We start from the raw sequence: 6,871 nt of genomic DNA, 5'->3' as shown, positions 1-6,871 counted from the left end.
GGGGCGCGCGGCGGGGCCGGCGGGCACCGGGCCGGCGCGGCGTCGCCGGGCGACGTTGGGGGGGGCGGGAAACCGCTGGGCCTACAGCGCGCCTGCGCCGCGCCGCACCGCCCCGCAACGGAAACCCCACCCCCTGTGCCGAGGCCCCGCCCCCTGAGCCCCACCCTCGCCAACCGCCTGGCCGACTGCCCGCCGCGCCGCGCCGTGCCCCGCCCCCGACGGCGGAGAGGGCGGTGGCGGTGCCACGGGAGTTGCGCGCGCAGGTGTGTGGTGGGTGGGGAGCCGCGGTGGTGGGCTGCGTGCGCAGGTCGGGGGCGGGGCGATGCGGGGGATGCGCGCGCAGGGCGAGGGCGGGGCCGAGGGCGGGGCCGGGGCCGGGGCCGGGCGGGCGCGTGCGCTCTAGCCGTTCACAGGTACTACACCTACCCCGGGTACCTGTGCGAGGTACCTATGCGGGGCGGAGGCGGTCTGCAGCCTGGTGACGTGTCGGTCATACCGCCGCATCCCGGAGCACACCGCAGTCGTGCTCCCCGAGTGCGCAGCGCCCCTCTGCCGCGTCGTTTCTGTGAACACATGCGAGATCGTACCGTGCACGTGGTTTTAAGACTTTTCTCCCGCTTAAAACGTTCTCGGGAGGGAAGTGGTGGGCTCCTCAACAAACGATATCAGGACAGCGGATTAATCCTTTGGAAAAAAAAAAAGCAAACCAAGCTAGAGCACTTATTTTCACACCAGACACAGAGATTAGCTAGAGGTGATTGAAATATGGAAGTTTAAAAAGCGAAATTACAAAGCGGCTAAATACACGGAGGGACGTGGGTAAAACCTTTGAGAAGATTCCAAGCGCGGCACCAACACAGACCACAATGCGCACAGAGTCACCAGGACCTTGTTCAAAAGCAGATTCTAATTCAGGCCTGGGTGGGACCCGGAAGCCACTTTCTCAGGAGCCCCATCCGATGCGCGTGCTGCTGCTGAAAGGACCTCGCGGAACAGCAAAATCACAGAGTGCTGTGTCACTGAGAAAGTAAAATCAAGATTACATCCGATTTGGTTTTTCACTTACTGGAATTAAAGACCATTGGCACCTGCGACGTGTGTTTGTTTCTCATTTGGGTGGGGTTCCTGCAGACAGTTTTCGAGGCCTCTTTTGTTTAGAGGTGGAATGCGAGAATGATGTGGCTTCACTGGAACTGGCATTGTAAGTAAAACGTGAAGAGAATACCAAACGTGCTTTTCTAAAGTCTAAGTGCAGCTCCCAGGGGTGCCGCCCACCCCTCGGGAGGCAGCCCCCCAGAGCTGTGAACCCCACCGAGAATCCCAGCGCAGCCCGGCGTGCATGCGGGGAGTGAGGGCTCCAGCCGTGGCTCCTGTGAGCAAATAGCAGCCTCTGCCCCAAACAGGCAAGAAAATCAAATTTGAGAGGGGCCGGGAGAAGGGACTAGGCCGAATCAGCACCACACACGCGGTCGTTATCTGGGGGAAGACCCACGGTGGGTCACGGAGTCAGCTTAGCGGCTGTGGACCCACCATTGAAAACCGAAAGCACACCCTCGGTGTGAGCCTCGCTTCATGAGGGTAAGTGCCGCATGTGAAACCATCATAGAAACATACATTCTGTGAAGCCGGTGTGACTTGATATCAAAACCGGATAAAGATGGTACAGGAATATAAAACCACAGAGCAATGTCTGATGAACAAACGTGCAAAAATCCTTAATAGAATCTTAGCAAATTGAATGCAACAAGATCTTTAAAGAAGAGTGATACATCACAACCAAGTGGGGATTACTCCAGTGACACAAGTTTCGTTCACATTTGAAAATCAACCAACATAATGTACTGTGTTAACGGCCAAAAAAGGGGCGCCTGGGTGGCTCGGTCGGTGAAGCATCTGACTCTTGGTTTCGGCTCGGGTCGTGATCTCACGGTTCATGGATTCGAGCCCCCCTTCGCTCAAAATTGCAACAAGAAAAAAGAACATGTTTGACAAATCTAACATCCATTTCTGAGAAAAACTGCAAAGCACGAATGGAAGGGAACTTCCTCAACCCGATAAAGGGCATCTGGGAAGTAACCACAGTGAGCATCATACTTAACAGCACAAGACTGAATGTTTTCCCCAGGTTAGGAAAAGGGCAAAGATCTCCACCATCACCACATCTGTCTGACATCACACCGGAGTCTCTATGCAATACGACGAGCAGGAGAAAAGACATTCATAAGGAGACAAAAGTGCAGACAGTATGATCTATGTAGAAAATCCTACGGAACCTGGAAAAAAGCTAACAAGTGGCTTCGGCAAGGTCACAGAAAAGAACAGCACACACATACCGCTGTCTTCCCATACACCGGCAGGGGACGTGTATATGCTGCCGTTAAAATACGATACGTTTACCACCACTCAAAATACGCCGAGGTCTGAACTTAACAAAACGTGCATCTGACACGTATGTCGGGTATCATACTGAACATCTTCCCTGAAAATCCTCGGTGCTCCGCCTGTCCCTCCCCTCCCCGCCCCTCAGGAAGCCACTGACTTCTCCGTTTCCATGATTTTGCTTTTCCCAGAATGTCATACGGTTGGAATCACATAGTGTGCAGCCTTTTCTGACTGGCTTCTTTCTGTTGGTAATATGCGATTAAGCTTCCTGCACGTGTCCCCAGGGCCTTGGGAGCTCATTTCTTTTTAGCCCTGAATAATATTCTGCTGTCTGGGTGGTCCACACCCACCGAGGGCATCTTGGCTGCTTCGAGTCTGGGCGATTGTGAACAAAGCTGCCATAAACATCCGTGTGTGGGTTCTTGTGTGGACGGAAGTTTTCTACTTCTTTGGGTAACTGCCAAGGACATGGTTGTGCATCGTGCGTAAGAGTATGTTTACTTTTGTAAGAAACCACCACGCTGCCTTCATGAGCGGCCTCGCCATGCCGCATCCCCGCCGGCCAGGGTGAGCGCTCCTGCCGCCCACGCCCTCGCCAGCGTCTGGGGTCAGAGTTCTGGGTTTGGGCCCTTCTGAGAGAGGTACTTGGCGGCCTTTGGAAGACTCCGTCACGGCGCCAGCCGGGGGGCGGGAGAAGCTTGCAGGGCTGGGGCGCTGCCTCTCAGGACGCACGCTCGGGGTCACCACCAATTTGTGACGCTCTTTCTCCACCGCCGGGGTTCGTGGGTCTGGGAATCAAGGGCTGGAAATGGGGTGGCACCTCTCGCTGTTACCTCTGCTGACCCACTAGCTGGATCTTTGCTGCCCGTTCCTGCCACTTCTGGTTCTAGAAGAGTCAGTTCAAAGGGAAGAGAGCTTCCTCTAGAGGACGCAGTGATGGTCTCGCGGGGCTGTCGGCGGGGACGGCCACCTGGCCACTTCGGCCCCTCCACGCCGGTGAACGAACGGGCAAAGGAGGGAGACTGCCCTGGCCGGGGTGACCCGGCCTCCTAGCAAGGGCAGTGAGGCTGCTACTTGTCAGTGAGGGTCAGGAGAACACGCCCGAGATGCTGGAGCGTTCCTGGGGCCACCTCTCGGTAACCCCCAAGTCCTGTGGTTGAATCAGTGAAGCCACCACGAGGCAATTCAGGCGGGATCGCCGATAGTTCGGGCCCGAAGGAAGGACGCTCTGGGGCACCCACCAGGCAGGGAGTCTAGACCGGCTGAGGAGCTCCAGGACCAAGGGAGCGTGGACTGGATGGCGAGGAAGCCAAGAGACCCTGGTTACGGCCACATGGCCCACTGCAGAGGTGGCCACCCCAGGAGTGTCTGTCCCTTCCTGCTTCGGAGATAACATACATGTGTGTGCTTATTAACCGCATACTCTTGTTTTCTTCTGCCCTCTTGACCCTCTTGTCTGACATCGGGTGTGTTGAGAGTGGCTGACCTCATCCCGAGCTCCAGGTGGGAGTGTGGGCCGGTGGAGAACACGGAACTTGAACTTCGCCAGGGCAAGGAGGGACTGTCTCCTCCTGGGAGTGGGCGTATTTCGGGGATAGCTGCACCCAGTTAGGTGGGAGCGCCACTCTGCCATTGTGTTTGTTTAGAGTGTATGGTTTATTTGTTTTTATTAAAAAAATTTTTTTTTAATGATTATTTACTTTTGAGAGAGAGAGGGAGAGACGGGGTATGACTGGGGGAGGGGCAGAGAGAGAGGGAGACCCAGAATCCGAAGCAGGTTCCAGGCTCCGAGCTGTCAGCACAGCACCCGACGCGGGGCTCGAACTCACGAACCGCGAGATCATGACCTGAGCCAAAGTTGGATGCGTAACCGACTGAGCCACCCAGGCACCCTTGGAACTTAAGGTTTAAAAGGCGGCTTTGAGCAGGCTTGGGGGCCAGTCTGGGGGCTGTGCTGGGGGCCGGGCTGGCGGAGCAGGAGGCCCTCTCCTGCATATTCCCAGTTCAGGGGTCACCAGAGGCACTTGTACGTGAGATCCAGACACCGGAAGAGAAGCCCCCGCCGGCGGCTTTGCAGCACCAAGGGGTCTTGTGCGTGGCGGCTCACGTGGCTGGCGTGGGCTGTGGCTGGGCTACGTGAGCCACGAGAACGCACCAGCACACGTGTCTCTCTCACTCCTCCCACCTTGGAGGCGAGGGCATCCTGCTGGAGAAGCCGGAACGACAGACGACCCCTTGCCCCGGCCTGACCTTGCTTCCCCCTGCCTCTGCCTGTCTCGCAGACTTGGAGCTCTGGCCTGCGGGGCACGGACCACGGGCTGCCCACAGCATCACCCTGCGGCCACGGCGGGCAGGGTAGGTGCCACGAAGAGCCTCCCTGATGCCTGTCTGTCTGTCCATCCTGTACCCCTGTCTTCAGGGTCCTCTGTGCCTGGGATGACCCACGCAAGAAGAGATCATGAAGAAGCGAGTTGCGCCCACGGCACTCGCAGTCAGGAAGCTGTTTGCCGAGCGTCGCGTTGTCGCTGTGGTTTGTGAGCTTTGTTCGCTCCTCAAGGTGGACGAGGACTGAGGGAATCTGATACACCTTTGTTACAGGTGTGAGTTTCATTAGCCACTTAGGAGGCTTTTATCGAGTATCTTTGTAACTGACATCTAAGTATTTGGAAATTTACTTTTTTAAGTTTCTTTGTTTTGACGTACACATACAGAGGGAGTACGTGGACAGGGGCGGGGCAGAGAGAGAATCCCAAGCAGGCTCCACGCCGTCAGCCTAGAGCCCCATGCAAGGCTGGATCTCACGAACCTCGAGATGGTGACCCGGGCTGAAATCAAGAGTCGGACGCTCAACCAAGTGGGGCGTTCTGCTGACGGAGCCATCCAGGCGCCCCTGGAAATTTAATTATTATTAAATACTGATTATAAGGACGTTAAACATTTAATTTCGAGTTTAAATATTTATTTAAGAAACATCGTTCCCTAGATTTGTAAGACAAAGAAATGGGACGGGGAACAAAATGTGAGTTTCCCTCTGCTTGCCAAAAGATTTCTCAGCTATCAAAGTATCGATTAGTCAGACACACGCGCGCGCGCACACGCAGAAGGAAAGACAAACCAGGGGAAAGTTGTAGGCAACCGCTTCGAACGCGAGAAATGAGAGTGAGCACGGGCTGGCAGAAGCCAGAGCTTCATGCTGCCCTGGTCGGGGGCAAGGTGACAGGCATCAGGAGAGGTAGCGGGGACAGACGGTCTCCAGTGACAGCCTGCAAAATCCCAACACGGCGAAAGCAGCCAGGGGTAGACCAAGTCCCTTCCGGAGAAATTCGGGGGAGGAGTTCCAGGAAAAGGGGCAGGACAAGGAGGCAGGATCCGCAGGGCAGGACAGACAAGGGGTCATCCAGCCGCGTGGCAGAGACAGAACGAAGGAAGTGGCAGAGGAAAGACCCCAGACCCAGGTCAGAGGGCGCCCCCCCCCCCGTTCTGTTTTTTTAAAGAAGAAGAGATGTTCGCTTATTGCTGTATAATTACAGATACGTGGGGGGTCTTTCCTGAAATCAAAGGCGAGTCACTGCAGGAACTAGGGCTTTGCCGTATTCCGGGCGAACAAAGCCGGACTGCTGCAGAATCACCTCCAGAGTTGAGCTCCTTTCTTTTTGTCCCTGATGTGTGCACACATGCATGGGTGTGAGTGTGCGTGAGTGTGCATGTGCACACGTGTGTGTGTGTGTGTGTGTACAAGTGCAGCTGCGGGGGGTAGGACTCACCTCTGGTTGCTGCCAACGCGACGCCCGGCCTCCACTCTTCGTCTGGGCGACACGGCGTCACTTCCAGTAACCGTCACTCGCTTGGGCATCTTCTGTGAGTTTTGGCACTTGCAAACAGCCACACAGCCAACACCCCACCCCCGTGACTCCCTGGTGCCGCTCCCCAGCGGCGTGCTCCCCTCACCCCAGCCCCATCTATCCCCCGAGTTTTGTCTTATCGCTGTCATGTGATGGGCTGGTGGCCTTCGGTCTGGCTTCTCCCCCTCGCTCGACCCAGCAGAGGCGCCCGCACCGCGGCCCGTGCCCGCTCGTGCTCCCTTTCATGGCTGGGCTGCGGCTGAGCCCCGGCTGGGACACGCGTGGACAGAGGGGACTTCGGGTGGTTTCCTGGTTTGGGCAGTTGTGAGTAAATCACTGTAGATGTTTGCTTACAGATTTTCGTGTGTGCAGAAGTCTTCCTCCGTGTAGGGCAGTTTCCCACCCTTTGAAAAACGGCGGCTCCCCAAGAAGCCCCTCCAGACTTTTCTCTGCGCTGGGCCCTTCGGAGGGCCACAGACCGTTGCAGTAGCTAAGACCTGTACCCCCAGAACCAGCCTTGGCCCCCACGGGGGTGACACTGCCCTGCGGATAGCACATGCTTTGGGGGCATGTGTCCAGCAGGGCGCCTGCTGGGTGGTGTGGAAGGTGACGGAGAAGTCACTGATAGGAACCGGGCACTGCCTGCC

The sequence above is a fragment of the Leopardus geoffroyi genome, chromosome A3 (assembly GCF_018350155.1).
Source record: "Leopardus geoffroyi isolate Oge1 chromosome A3, O.geoffroyi_Oge1_pat1.0, whole genome shotgun sequence".
Classification (NCBI taxonomy): Eukaryota; Metazoa; Chordata; class Mammalia; order Carnivora; family Felidae; genus Leopardus; species Leopardus geoffroyi.
Note: the sequence above shows the minus strand (reverse complement) of the source record.